This window comes from Gavialis gangeticus, unplaced genomic scaffold, assembly GCF_001723915.1.
Source record: "Gavialis gangeticus isolate Ggan-Ray unplaced genomic scaffold, GavGan_comp1, whole genome shotgun sequence".
NCBI lineage: Eukaryota > Metazoa > Chordata > Crocodylia > Gavialidae > Gavialis > Gavialis gangeticus.
Window position 1 is genome coordinate 4,901,186 of NW_017729008.1, and position 15,399 is coordinate 4,916,584.

At 44.3% G+C, this 15,399-nt stretch overlaps 1 long non-coding RNA gene across 1 annotated transcript in view; it reads right to left on the minus strand.

Moving 5' to 3' along the window:
- Nucleotides 1-12,889, minus strand: part of LOC109292306 — an 18,674-nt gene extending 5,785 nt beyond the window's left edge. The window contains exons 1-2 of the long non-coding RNA XR_002096097.1: nt 12,878-12,889; nt 536-538 (exon numbers count right to left, since the gene is read on the minus strand). This is a non-coding gene — a long non-coding RNA (uncharacterized LOC109292306). The remainder of the gene's footprint in view (nt 1-535; nt 539-12,877) is intronic.
- Nucleotides 12,890-15,399: the final 2,510 nt, after the last annotated feature.

The window sequence follows — 15,399 nt, forward strand, 5'->3', positions numbered from 1 at the left end:
GGCTATGGATGTGTGTGTGTGGTGTGTGTGCATAACAGTGAGCAGGGCTCCCACCAGAAGCGTGTGGGTGTGTGTGGGAGGGTGTGTGGGCAGTGGTATGGGTGGGAGCGGTGTTTGTGGGGTGTTTATTTCTGTGTGGAGGAGCGTGTGATTGTGGGGTTTGCAAGGGAAGGTTTGTGGGTATGGTGGGTATGTATGGGAGTGTAGCAGAAAGCCCCCTTTGTACATTTCCCTTCTGGACATTGATATAACAGAAGCCCCTTCTTGCCTGCAAACCCTCCCCCATCCCCATTTTGTGCATTTCTTTTCCTTCTCTTTATTGGCAGAGACATAGCACACTCATTGCATGGGTCAGAGCAAGCCAGAAAACTGAAGTGGCTTTCTGTAGGAGAAACCTAGAAACTACATCTACATATCAGTTAAGCTTAGTGTCACTAAAGAAAACAAAAGAACTAAAATATCCACTGCAAAGACTGTAAATATATCCTGTGCTAACCTAACTTAGTTACTGTCCCCGGTAGCCTTTGATCCTCACTGCCTTACATTGCATTTTTATGTTTCTCACAGTGCATTTTCATATTTCATCTGTCTTGGCTTTACCATGGCATTTTGTATTTTGTATTTTATACTTTTCAACTCTTAAGGAATGTACTCCCCATAGAATGAAGTTACACCCTGGACCATTGTTAAAACTGCATTGAAATTGTAATTGTAAAGTGATAAAATATGTTGAGTGAATGCGAGTGAATGTTGATCATCAGTAGACAATAGCCTAGCCAAAGGAACTCCGTTTTAAGTGAATCAAGCTAAAGTACTGATTCCTGGAACTGAGCACTCATCCTATGGACTATTCCTGTAACCCATGACAATACAGCCAGTAAGTCAATAAGTCAAGGATGGACTCCCGAAACTTCAGGTACCAGCAGGCAGAGACCCTGTGACTAACAGCCATCAGCTACTACTCAAGACCCACGTGGAACAGCGACCTCCAGATTGGGTAGCCAAAATGATGCTGGGGGATCACACAAGGGATCCCCTGGCAGAAAGGGATAAAAGGCCAGAAAGGGATAAAAGGCTAGAAAGGGATAAAAAGCAGTGAAGTGTGACCCTCTGTGGCACCCTCTCATCCAGCACCTGACCTACCGAGACAGAAGTACAAGCAGGTGACCCCCTTCTGGAGAAGACATCGCCCTCAAGGAAGCTGACCATCAACAGCAGACTCCAGGGCCTCAGATAGGTAGATATACTGACACCAGTGCTCACAATCACTATATCAGCCACTATACACTATACTGCTTCTCAACAGCCTGGAACCCTCACACTCTGAGGTGCCTACCCATCACTGCCAACAATGTGCAGTCCTAGCCCTGCCCTGCACCTGCTTTAGACTCACTTCATAGGGAGCAGATCAGCAGGACCCCAGGCACAGCCCTTACCTGGTGCACACCATGTCTGCTCTGGACTCTCCTACCCATGCTATATAGTAGAAACAGCAGCACCAGCCAAGCAGAAACTGTTCCTCAGTGTGGAGAAAGAGTGGCTCCTCCCCACTGCTACTGCCCAGCAGTCCCTACTACAGCTGCCTGGAGCCCACACTATGTTGCTCTGTGGCTCAGCAGCTAGAAGGGGCCACCACCATCTGGGCTGCTTAGAAAGCTTGCAGCTCTGCTCTGTGCCCAGGGGTGGCAGGACATGCCGTGGGGGGACAGTGCCTGGGCCAGGTGGGACTGAGGGACCCACTGCATGCTGGACAAAGCCCCTCCATGGGCCAGATCTTGCTCATGGACCATATTTTACCCATCCCTGACCCTGGGGAACTGTGTGCACCAGGTGTCACTTTCTAGGGTCAGAATGTGCCTATTGCAGATGACATGAACAATATTTGGCAGCATTCCTTGGAGCACAGTGGAGAAAGCTTTGCGTGTGTACTCAGAATTGTCAAACAGGACTGCTGAGATCTTGTTAAAATCTACACCTAACTGACAATTACCTTCATGGTGGCGTGGGATATGGTAGAAAAATTGACAGGCATGAGGTGGACCCATTCAGTTTGAAACACAGGCAGGTCCCAATCAGTACAGCTCCACAGTACAAATAAAATGTGCAGCACATAGCTATCTTGAGGGTCAGTGGTTTCATCAGCCACAATGGAGAAGGAATGATATTTTGCCAAGGCAGCCTTCATGGATTGTACATGTGAAGCAATCACTGCAGGGAGAAGCTTATCAACACCTGGAAAACTGCCAGCATTTGGCATGTTTTGGCTTAGGTAGTCCCTTCACTTTAGGTGATCGAGTTTCTCCAGTGGGATGTTCACCACCATGAAAGCCTCCATGAGGCAAAATGCTGATGATTGCTCTGCCAAGCTTTCTTCTGTGATTGGAAACAGGACTATACCTGTAACAGAACAGAAGTTCAGCACACATAGGCCACATCCATTTGAATGGGAATCCGTGGTTTGCAGCACCCCAAAGCCTTTTGAGGCACCAGTAAACATGGAGGACACAGTTGCTTGCTTCTCACTCAGAACTTCAGCCTCTGCAACAGCCTTACTTTTCATATGTGCCTTATAGTTCAAGTGCCAATCTATACTGGTTTTCCTGGACACATCAGCCGTGTCCAAAAGAGCACAAACATGCACTTTCAGTGACACAAATAGTAGCGGTACAAATTTGTGCTACTACTTTGTGCCTCAGCTCATGCCCTTCATGTGTGCTTTTTTGTGAGACACATTGTCCCGCTGTGGGAAACTGCCCTTGCTGAACTCAACTGCCCTTACTCAACTCCTCCCAGCACTTGGAGTGCTGGAGCCACCAGGGCACAAATGGAGCATAGAGACACTAGCTGGCAGCCAGAACACCTCACTGGAGGACCAAGCCTCCATTTGTTCTGGTTCATGTTACTGTAGCATGCTGTTTGCCACTTTTTATTTCCAGTGTTTTGTACTGTTTTTTACCCTTAGGAAATCCCAGTAGCAAATACTTCCCCCACACTACAAATTTTCAGTGTGGGGCACATTTTAACTTTCCATGCATGTGGTTTGTGATGCCAAACCTCTTTGTGGTGCCACAAAATTCATGCACCTGCTTGTCTGGATGCGGCCATTCAGAGGTACATTACAGCAGATACAGAAGAACCTGTCTCCATCTACATGTAAGGTCCCTGAAGGATACTGTTTTGCACAGTCTAGCACTAAAACTTATTTGCTGTATTAGAGGAGTTCTTCTCAATGAACATGCTAAAGAAGAATCTTCCTCAGGTGGGACCATGCATGCTTCAGGAACATGCCTGTGGGCACTTTAAAAGCGAGCACCAAAACCCTCCTACTCCCCTGACTGGCCCCAGCTGGCTCCTGGACTGTTTATTCAGGGGCTCAGCCTTTGATTTGCTCCCTCTTCTTGCCCTCTCCTTTTCTTCCTTCCACCCCTCCCTCCCTTCCCCCCCATGCTTCAGGATGCAAGGGCTTCCCATCCTTTTCTCTGCTTGCAGTTTTCTTTTGCTTTTTCCCCTCCCCCCTCAACTCAGTGCTTTTGTGCCATTTTGCGAGGCCCATGTGTTTTCATGGAAACCACCTGAAATTGCAGTTTCCATGAAAACTGCAAAATCACAATTAGTAGGTGCCTAAGTCTTGGTAAAGAGTTAGTATAGTCTTTCTGTTCACTGTGGTTGAAAAACCCTTAGTATTTTGATATTTAGTCACATTTGGCTCATATGACTCAGGCGATATATCTTTTGCCATTTTAATAAGGTTTGTAGTATTTTTAGGCATATTTCATGCATACTAAGTAACAGGCACATCATACCTAATTTTTCAAATAAGTTAGTACATGCTTCCTAGGCCAAGTTATAGTGTGGCATGAAAAGTCTTTGACAAACATTCCTATTGTTTAATTGATCTCCACACAGCAAGTCAGAACACCTCTTCTTCTTTTCTCTGTTTTATATAAAACAATTTGCTTTATTTTCTTCACACCAGTCTATGAAATAAATTAAGGAAAATTACATCCACTGTGCTCCAAACAGAAATTAAAGAATAAGACCTGTATTTACAATTCATTTAATATATAATTTTTTGTGTTTTGTGCTGAAAGTGATTCTCTGAAATTTTCAAATGTTGTTATGACAGAAAAATGGCATGATTTTATTATGAATATTTTAATGATATTGCAGCAAAATACAATATGTCATCAGCTGCTAATTTTCTTTTTAGTTTACAGAATCAAAAAATTCTCAAGTATTTTCCCAATTCCACATAATGTTAATTTCATTTCATTATATTTAACTACCTAGAGCTTCCAACACTAATCATTTTGCTAGGCACTGTGAAAACACAGGGTAAGCGAAAAGTGTTAGTCCAAGAGGCCCAAAATAGATTATGGAAAAAACACTTTCACATATACTCTGCTTGTGTGATTGAAATTAAGCAAACATTAGATTAGGGCTTAAATTCAGGCACATTTCAGCAATAGATGGAGAATACAAAATAAAAGGAAAAGGAATGGGCAATGCTGAAATAGCCATAAACATATATTATAGGTAAGCATCAGTTACATACATAGCTAAAGGATTTTAAGTAATCTTTTTTACTGATAATTTATACATTTCACGTACAAAAGATAATTATGGCAAATTCTTGTGAGCCATCTACCTTCCTATTATCAGTTGTCAATTTATTGTGTTATAGTGGATGAGTTTCCATTAGGACCTTTGCATTAGCAGAAGTATGAGTGAAAAACAAGCAAATGCATGGCTCATTAACTCCTTATCAGTTTCACATCTAAGAAAGCTTGCAAAAGTAAGTTATTGAACATAAGGTCACAATTAATTTACATTCTTTGGACCATACGTGCTTTGTGTTCTACTTCAAAACTTCTAGTTGATGTCAGTAAAAATTGTACACTTAAGTTAAAGAAAGAATAATGCTCCAAAAACAGAGAATAAAGAGTCTGCAAACAGACTTGAGAGAGTTTGAGCTCCATGAAGGTGGGAAAAGATGTTTTAGGGGACTGAGAGCCAAGTAATATCATCCCTCAAATGCATAATCTGAGAAACAGGAAATGGTAGGCCAAATTTTAGTGACCATCTCTTTATGAACTGAAAGAAATGACTCTCTAGTTTAGTAAAGCAAGTTTGTTCTCTTACTGAGCTGTAGAAGATGCCATCATTCATGACTAGCAAAATAATACTAATTATTAACTATATTTATTACAAAGAAAGAAAGTTTGTTTCAATTAGAATTTCTTCATTGAAGAACTTCTAACAGAGATTATACCTGGAGAGCTGGTCTTCTGCAGATGAGGACCACCTTTTCTGAGTTAAGATTGAAGGATATTACTCTCAGTTTAAGTAGTGAGTTCTGCTACAATATATCATGTACAATTATACTTAAAATGGTTATAGACTGTAAGAAGAATTTTCAGTTCAAGGATGTTGAATCCTGCATGTTTTTCATGAAGAAACTAAACTAAAGGGCAGAAAGAGTTAAGTGATTTAACAAAATCCTATGAAATAAAAAGAGATATATAATTTGGTTATTCTCCAGGAGCCTTTCAAGGATAGTTCTTGGGAGAGATACAATATTAAGAATTTTAAATCTAAATGAGTCAAGCTATTTCTTTCTTTCTTTTATTTCTTTCTATTTAACATGGGGAGTTAATGTTTCCTTTCCAGAAATGCATAGTTAAATAAACCGGGATTCACACTTGCTAACAGAAGAAAGAGATTGAGTTTAAGTCCCTGCTTCCAGGACTGTTTCTATATTTCATCAATAACTGATTATTATAAACTTCATGGACAGTCTTTGGGTTAGGGGCTGTCTAAAATGTAGGTTTTGAACCCCTGAAGCAAACACCCTTACCAAAAAACTACAAGCCATGTTAATTATCATGTCATTACTCTAAGATGTAGACATAAAGCTTGTCAAAAGCATAGAGTTTCTGAACATGAGCGCTGTAGTGGTGAGGCACCACTACAGGCTCCCAAAGTGGAGAGGGTAATCCCTGTGGGCCCCAAACCCCAGAAACAGACCCCCGGCGGGGGTGACCCTGGGCAGCCAGAGCAGGAGCCGGGACCACGGCCGCAGCCACGTGAGCCGGCGTTACAACGGCTGTTTAATCAGCTGTTTCCCATTCAGGGACCAGCTGGATCAATCATGGCAGCTGTACCGGCCACCACAGGAAAGTTTAAAAGCCCTGCCGGAACCAAGGCAGGGAGTGAGCTGGGGAGAGAGAGTGCTGGTGGGCAACATGCTAGACGTGCTGAGGCTCTAGCATGGAAGAGGAGTGACGAAGCCTGTGCAGCTCCTGCAGGCCATGGAGAGGAAACTTCTGAGCCCCCTGCAGGAGGCAGAGCAGGGGAAGCCCTCCAGCTCCCCACTGAAGGCAAGCCAAGGGAAGCATTTAAGCTCCCTGTAGGGAGCAGAGCAGAGGAGGCATTTGAGCCCCTGGAGGAGGCTGGGGTTAAGGAGGCAGCTCCAAAACCCTCTCCTTCTCAGGGGAGTATTTCTTCTGAAATAAAAAAAAACCTAAAAAAGAAAAAGAGGAAATCAAAGAGCCTAGAGAAGGTGGGCCATGCTTCGAGGCCGGAGGGAGGAGAGCCATCTGCATCCATGCCGACGTGGAACCCCACCCAAAGCAAGCTGCAATCAACCCCACAGGGCCGAAATCCCCCATTCTACAAACACCCATCTGGTTGGCGAGTGGATGAGGTGTAGGGGAGGTGGAGCCCCATGGAACTGTGCACCAAACAACCATGTGTACTGCTGTTTGTCAGGAAGCCATCCCAGGAAGATCTCCATTGATCCCCCTCTCTTAACAGTTTAACATCAAAGTCATGGCAGGCAAGTTGAGGAGCAGGGCTATGCACCCGACAGGCCGTGCAACACGTAGGGCCCCAGACATCACAAGCACAAATAAAACGTACATACTTACAGATCTTCAATATCAAAAAAGGCAAAACTTATGCATTTTAAGTGGCTTCAATACAAGATAGCCAGTGAACAGGGTGTGGCTTGTGATTGTAGATTTGGACTCGGGCACCTAAGTCCTAAATTGTCCCTAATTCCCACTTCATACATCTAAGTATTTGGACATTAGATAGCACATTTTCAGTAATGTAATCTGCCTTTATATCAGTTTTTAAAAGGAGCAGGTACACACTGTTTCCTTGGTAAAACTTAGTAGAATACAATGTATAATTATCGTGGGAGGGAGAAAAAAACTGTAAAAAATCCTGAAATAAGTTACATGTGATATGCTCACAGTTTTTCCAGGTTAGCCATTTCTTCAAAGGTCCCCCACTAGCTAGTGACAATCTACAATAAAGCCTCCTATAACCACAGGATAACCAATTATCTTTACAATGAAGATCACAATTTAACTTAAATCAGTGTACAAAAATGATGTATATTTTACATCAATATTACATCAGTATTAATATGTAATGTATCCAGGCTCCAGGTGTTTTTGGGATTTTTTTTTTTTTGTTGTTCTTAATTTCCTTTAGTTTTTAAATTTGAAACTGTCACATGACTGGCATATTCTTTACTTGAGGTTACCTGTGCCCTCAGAGTTCATAGCCTGTGTTGCAATTTAATGAATTAAACTAACTCTGTACTTTATATGAATTTTAATAAAAAGGACGATAAAAAATATACATTTAAATAAATATCCCAAAAACACCTGGAGCCTGGATACATTGCATCTCGAGCAGGTCCAAGGAGGTGATCCTCCCCCTCTATGCGGCACTGGTCAGGCCGCAGTTGGAGTACTGCGGCCTGACTGGGGCCGCAGTTGGAGTACTGCGTCCAGTTCTGGGCAGCGCACTTTAAGAGGGATGTGGACAGCATCGAGAGGGTCCAGAGGAGGGCCACTCGTATGATCAAAGGACAGCAGGGTAGGTCCTATGAGGAAAGGTTGCGGGACCTGAACCTGTTCAGCCTTCAAAAGAGAAGGCTGAGGGGGGATCTTGTGGCCTGTTATAAACTGGTTAGGGGGGATCAGCAGGTGCTGGGGGAGTCCCTGTTCCCCCGAGCGCCGCAAGGAGTGACCAGGAACAATGGTCACAAGCTGGCGGAGGGAAGGTTTAAGTTGGACATCAGGAGGCGCTACTTCATGGTCAGGGCGGCTAGAGTCTGGAACCAGCTTCCAAGTGAGGTGGTGCAGGCTCCCACCCTGGGGGTTTTTAAGAGGAGGTTGGATGACGACCTTACTGGGGTCATTTGACCCCAGTGCTCTTCCTGCCATGGCAGGGGGTCGGACTAGATGATCTGCTCAGGTCCCTTCTGACCCTAGAAATTATGAAACTATGAAACTATGAAATACATACTAGACTAATATGGTATAGTTTCATTAAACTAATTATAGATATAGTGATGTAATGATTGAGATTGCAATGAAAATTGAATCATTAACTCCATAGTTTCATTTTATTCTATCTGAAAATTAATCATGAAATTATGAAGTTTACACTAGAAGTAATTACAATGACATTGTGTTGGTCTTGTCTTGGGAAAATCTGAGGAGGACTCAGATTCCTTTCAACCCAAGAATGGACCCAAATGCCAAGTTATATGCTAGGCCCTATGATTGTGGGCCTGCTGGGCCCACAGGGCCTTGACCTTTATGTGGCACTGGTGCACCAACTGACTGTGCCCTCACTCTCGCATGCAGCCTGCCAGGCCTTCATAGATGTGTGTGTTGGAGCAAACTGGCTCTGGACCTGAACCTCACCCTACAGTGCTATGAGGTCCATGGTCTCATCCTGGTACCGGTTACACTCTGGGAAGCAGCGTGTGACATTGGGGAAGATGCCAGTGTGGCTCCCTCAACTGCCCTCAGGGGCTGAGCGTGATAGTCCAGGCCTGGGCAGATGCCTGCAGTGCACAACACAGGGGCAAAGCACAGGACAGGTAAGCAGGCAGCAGAGCTGAGCTGGGGGCCACCCTAGGGTTATGGGCAGGCTGCTGAGACTGACTTGGGGCCACTGCTCTGGCATTTGGTGGCCAGAGGAAGGCAACAGGTGGCACAGACCCCCAGGGTCACTGAAGAGTTTTAAAGGCCAGGCTGGGGCATCTGGCCTTGAAAAGCTTGAAGTCCCATGGCCCTGGGAGTAGCCTGAGGGTGGCCCCCTGGTGGTGGGGCTGAGCAGGAGCAAATTTGGTCCTGGTAGCCATCTATACATGCGCTACCGGACAATTACTATGGCATAGTTAATTTGCTGCCTGCATTTCCTGGTAGCAAATGAGCTGCAGAGTAGATTAATTTACTGCACAGTGAGTGCCTGAATGTCTGGAGGGTGATGCTTTACCGTGCTGTCAAGTAGTCAGCTGCTCAGTAAAGCATCTCATGTAGAGGCACCCAGTAAATCCCAATCAAAATGTAGTGAAAAATCTCATTCAAGGCATGTAGACCAAGGAGGCACACTTTGTTTTGCTTGCCTTACTCCCTCTTATGGGAGCATGTGCCTTATATTTAGGTTAAACAGTGGGTTTTTCACCCAAATAGGTGACTTTCTGAACTTTTACCTGGCTTTTAGTCCTCTCTTCCTCTTTGCTGAGACAAAAACCTTCAAACCACATGAAAGAGTTTAGAATTATCCTTATGTAGCTGATTTTTTATACACTGGAAAGTCTTTATTTTTCATACATTATAAATATTTATTTTATTTTCATACATTATGGATATTTATTTAAAGAAGATACAGGTTACTTCCAATATGTCGGTACTTAAAATTATATTTATGGCAACTTAAGACACTATCAGTTGCTTTTGAAAAGGCATCTGTCCCAGCCACCAGTGGAGGGTTCGGGATTGATTGAGAGTGTGGTCGGGGGCTAAAAAGGTAAGAAAGGTTTATTGACTTAACAGAAACATGCATAGTATACTAAGACAGATAATGATAGACAATAATAATTTACATTGGCAACTTATCGGCAGTCCCCTCTGATGCCTGATGTACAACAAGTTTCTCTTTCCACAAAGCTCAGTGAATTCAAGCGTCTCCAATCAGTGCTGTCTGAAAGGTACTGGGAAGGACCCTGGTATTCAGTCCTTGGGCTCCTCAAGATCCACGGGCCCACTGATCCAGGTCAACATCTAATTAGTCCCTTTCACAGAGCTGTATCTTCCTTCTGAATGATTTCTGGATGTGCCAGCCCATTTATAACTTCTGAGCTGTGCTGATAAGTTACAGCCATTCAGATTCCTTTTATTTCAACTGTCCTTAGACTGACCAATAGCAGTACAAGCCTTGCATTCCTTTGATAAGGTTAATTTTAACTATGCCACAGGGCCTTACTACTTCAAGGCTTTGTTAAATTTACTAGACCTTACTTTATACAAGGCCTTACTACATCTTAAACTTTAATTAGGCTCTTAGCAACAACATATAGCTTAATATTTGAACAGATGACAGAAAAACACTTGGTCTAATCTTCATAGAGCCTTCAGCAAATAACTTTATCACACACACATAATTTTCAGCTGTCACGGTATCATCCCAAATATACTGTATCTAAATGCAAACCTTAATTTAACAGCCACTGTGTATTAATATCAGATAGTTTACTCTATTTACTCATTTACCACATGCATCCCTTTCCTGAAAATTAGCCCTCCAAAACTGAGGTATGTGTCTTAAGCAAGGAAATGGATTTCCATGCCAGAATGGAGGCATGTGGATGCTGGAATCTCTCCTGGGGACTGTGCTCATACAGCATATCCAGGAGGAGTGGCGTCCACTCAGTGTCACTCAGCCTGTACTTATAGCTCTGTGAGAGGGTTATACCTATAGCTGTGGACCTGGGATAAAAAAGTGACTGACACTGATGGGTGGACTCTACTGTATCTCCATATAGCCCAGAGTATGTCAGTGATAGTAAGTCTGTGCTGTGGCATGCGAGTAAATGTGGGATGTACAAATATAATAAAGTTATTTTACGCTGTAACTAGTTACTATTGCAATAAAGTATTTGAATCCAAGACAACTTATATCCATTGTGGATGGATTCATTGGCAAATGCTTAAGTGAATCCTTAGCAAACAGAAGAAAACAGTAAGGACCTCTTCATGAAAGTGTAAGAAAAAAAGAGAGTAACTTCTTTTATGACCAAGTTTTAAAGTTTTCTTTAAGAATCAGTTAAGCATAAAAAGAACACTTTAAGTGCGAAAAGACTTTCCTAAAGAAAATCAGAGTGTTTTGATGCATCTGAAAAATAATTTAAAGTTCTTTAATTCTGATGGAACTAAGCGAGTATTTCTGAAAATGGTCTGAATAAATGAAGGAGTTAAAACTCCAAAGGTATTCAAACAATTTCTTGGCACAAAGACAAAAGCATTTGCAATTACTTCATACATATTATCATATTGCATATTCATGCACAGAAGCTGCTACAAAGACCATCTTGTGAAGTTGCTGAGCTACTGGAAGGCAACTAGAACTAATATTGGAATCCAGCCAAGGCCCTGCAAGAGAAAGACCTATGCTTTCAGTGGTATCATGGAAGGAAAAGAGTACTATTTTCTCTGAACTGCAAGATACATTTTCTTTCTGATTGTTTTAACTATCAGATTCTCTTACATGTGTCATTAATGCACTTACACTTTGTGAGCAACAGTTTTGATATGGGCCTGGGAAAAGATTAATCACTTGATTATAAATAGAATTAACTCTGATAACATGTAAAAGAAGCTGTTATTTTTAGGTCAAAAATCATTTGAAAAAGTGATGAATTTAAATTACCCATATCTTTGTTGGAAAAATAGTCCAGAATATTTTAAGAAATGCTGAGGCCACTAAAATATAGCCATTAAAAGAATTCATGCATAAAGAGAATGTGTTGATTAGATAATCAGATGTATTTATATTCCCCCCCTCAGTTGTAGCTGTTATATTCATTACTTCTGTTGGAATGCTGACATTAGCTTCCCTGGCAAAGTCCCCTTACATCTTTGTTTTTTGGTTTCTCTTGGAAGATCATGTGATCTATGTATAATCTTGCAGCTTTTGCAGAAGCAAAAGTCATGTTATGACTTGAGACCAAATATTGCCCTTTGTGAGAAGACTGAACTATCCTGACAATACAGAACACCTGGTTTCACTTAATAGATGGAGGCAGAGCAAATGGGCAAAGCAAAGACCATGTGCATGTCTGTACTGGCTTTAGGCTATTGCAAAAAAATAAGTCTGACCCACCAACTTCAGATCTGTATGAACCCAAGCTGGAACTGAAGTAGTGAGAACACTCGAGGGATGCATCTGTCAGCACTCTCAATACTTCTGTCTCTAGAATATCTGAGAGTTGTAGTGGACAGCATCCCCTGAGTGTCCTCCATGTTTCAGTTACAACTTTGGTGAGCGTGGAGCAGAGGCAGGTAGATGTTTATTTTTGGCAGTGGTCTTGAGAGCAGCACAGAACTAGGGTGGGCATACACTATGTGGATGAAAAGAAGTTCTCTCAATTGTGCTAAGAATGACAGCTGAAACTATGAGCCTCTCCATTTCTTTCAGGGGCCATTCAGAGGAAACACAAGTGAAATCCTAGGGGCCAGGTATAGACATTACACTTTTACCAGTATAAGTAATTGGAAATCAGTCTATACCTGTAACAGAACGTAAGTTCAGCGCACATAGGCCGCATCCACATGAGTGGGAATGTGTGGTTTCCAGTACCTCAAAGCCTTTTGAGTCACCATGAAACATGCAAAGTGGATCCATTCTCCATGCTGCATATTTGTCCCCAGAGAAAAGCACATGCACACCTATCTGGATGCACCCATAGAGGTTGGTTTAAAAATTGTGGAACCCAGTCTAAGATTTGCCCCCAGACAAGAGGCAAATCTGTGTTCTATTGACTACCCATATAAACTACATTGCTTACAGAAAACTGCATAACTTAGATCAATTCTACCTCAGGCTTTTTTGAATGTCTGTACTTAGCCTGGGTGGCCCAGGTTGACCAGTCTTCAATCTGATGACTGATCCTCTCCCTCCATGTGTTATGAACTTCAACTAAATCTCTTATCTAAGAAAAAAAATCAGAAGCAGAGAAAGTGGGAAGTCTCTATTTTTACCTTTGTACAGGGTAATCACTCTTTCTCCCACCCCTTTTTTCATTTGTGTAAGTATGGATGTGTCTTTATTTATGGGTGAAGGAAATGAATATGCCCTTAGCAGTCTCAAAATATAAGAATTAATTTGTTGCTAAATAAGAGTGTGCATCCTCTTGAGTTATAAGTAGTTTTATTCAAAGTTGCTATTGGGTATGATTTAATCGTCCTCTCTAATTAACTGTGTAGAAAGGGTCTGTTCCACTGTGAAGGGTACTGGTGGAAGCTGTTAAATAAGAAAAGCACAGTAATGTCTAATAAAACATAAATAGGAATTATTGGAAGGGGGGCTGCCCACAGTTATGCGGCACCTGGATTGCATTCTCATGCCCCAGGACCCTGGGCAGAGCCACACTATAAGCCAAGCAGGGATGACCTGCCAGAGCCTCCACCATGGCCTTGCAGTGGCAATGAGCCATCAGTGGGAGAGGGTCCCTTGGGGCAACAGGAGCCCATCCCACCATGGTGCCTGCTCCCAGCATCATCCAGCAGCTCCAGCAGCCTGGACTATTGCCTGCCCGGCCAGCTCTGGATGCAGACCCCACCCAGGAGGCCAGCCCAAGGATGGCACTACCCACCCTCATGAGCTCCAGGTCCTACCTGGCCAGGAGGGTACTGTGCCCCTGCAGCCCAAGATGCTTCTGAGGGCTGCATGTCATCACCACCAGGATGGACAAGCCAGGCCACTGGGCTTGCCTGCTACATCCACCTGGTACTACCCACATTGGGAAGAAGGCCCTCCCATCCCTGCCCCTGCTCTGCCTGCCTGAGCTTCCCCTGGTCCCTGGAAATTCCCCAACAGCAGACAGGGAGGTGGAAGGCAGTGCAGAACTTCATTGACCAGCCAGTGCCCTCTCAGTTAGGCAGACACAGGCTTCTCACACATGGAGTAATACATCGATGCTGGTGTCAGTGTTGTCCTCAGCTCCAGGGTCAGGAATGTGTATCATACATACCTCTCCAGGCAGCAAACATTGTGGGCAAGTGCAGACTTACCTTCTGCACTTGCAAAGCTCAGGATCCCACACTGGGTTCTCAGGTGCACCTGGGGCACCATGGCAATCAGCAGCAGCAGAGCATAGTGGGTCAAGCTCCTCTCGGTCCACATAAACAACTCATTGCAGCACACCTTGGAAACTCTCAGCAGAGGCATGCTCAGGGACCAGGGTGACCAGGCATTCCAGGACAGTTTCCTGGCCCTTGAGGAGAGGCACATTGTCCTCCTCCAGAGGATAGTAGGGGCCCAGAACTGGAAGGTTGCCATGGGGGCAGGGCAGTGGAGGCCAGTGAGTCTGGAGTCCAGTGCCTTGACACCATCCTGGCTCTGGAGATCACCTTCAGCCCACCCACAGCCCTAGCCACACCTGCCCCTTGGCAGCTGCCCACCCCCCAGCCATAAGCCCCACCGTGGACTTAAACTGAGGTGCAGTGGTGCCTCCAGCAGCCAAGTCCTCTTGCCCCAGCACTTGGTTCAGGTCCTAAGCTATCTAGGTCCCTCACCTGGGCCCAGCCCTGGCACTTGCTCCAGCTCTATGTAACCTCAGAGCAGGAGCTGCCTGTAGCAGGACCAGCATCCTGTAAGAGTCCTGCTGTGCCTGCCCACTGGCTGCAGGAGGGGGCGATGCCCACTTCAGCAGAGCAGTGGCCACCCTCACCACTGGGCAAGTCCCCCACCCACCAACCTTACTGCAACATGCACATCCAAAGTGATACAGCCAGCAGCCATTGTATTGGGCACCTGTCTCCAGGTACCATCCCATAGGTTGCCTCATCCCACCGCCCCCACTGGGTGGTTGGTTCTAGTTTCTGTGAGTTGGGGTGGAGGGGGAGGGGAACTGTGGTTTGGGAGGGGGGATGTGGTCTGTTGTTGGGGAGGCAGTGGGCAGGGACTCTATTGTTTGGGGGGGAGGTGGGGATGGGGGTCTATGTTTGTGGAGGGGAATAAAGTGCTTTGCAGAAAACTCCACAGTGAGAGTGGTGCTGTATGCGTGCATATATTACATAGGCACAAGATTGGAAAAGAGAGAGAGACAGAGAGGTGTATTATTTTTGTAGGACCTGCAAATCCAGGGACACTAGGCTCTTTCAGAAAAATGGAATTGACTGACTTCAAGGCAAAATGCCAACTGTAGTGACTTACGGGCTCCAACTGTAGTGACTTACGGGCTCTCTCTGCTCAACGTCAGTGAAGTCATTCGTGCTAGAAACCTTGGCATTGATGGCCCCCATCCCTGCACCAAATGGTGTACTGCTGGCATCCTAGGCAGGAAAGCCAGCAGATAAAGATGGAGCT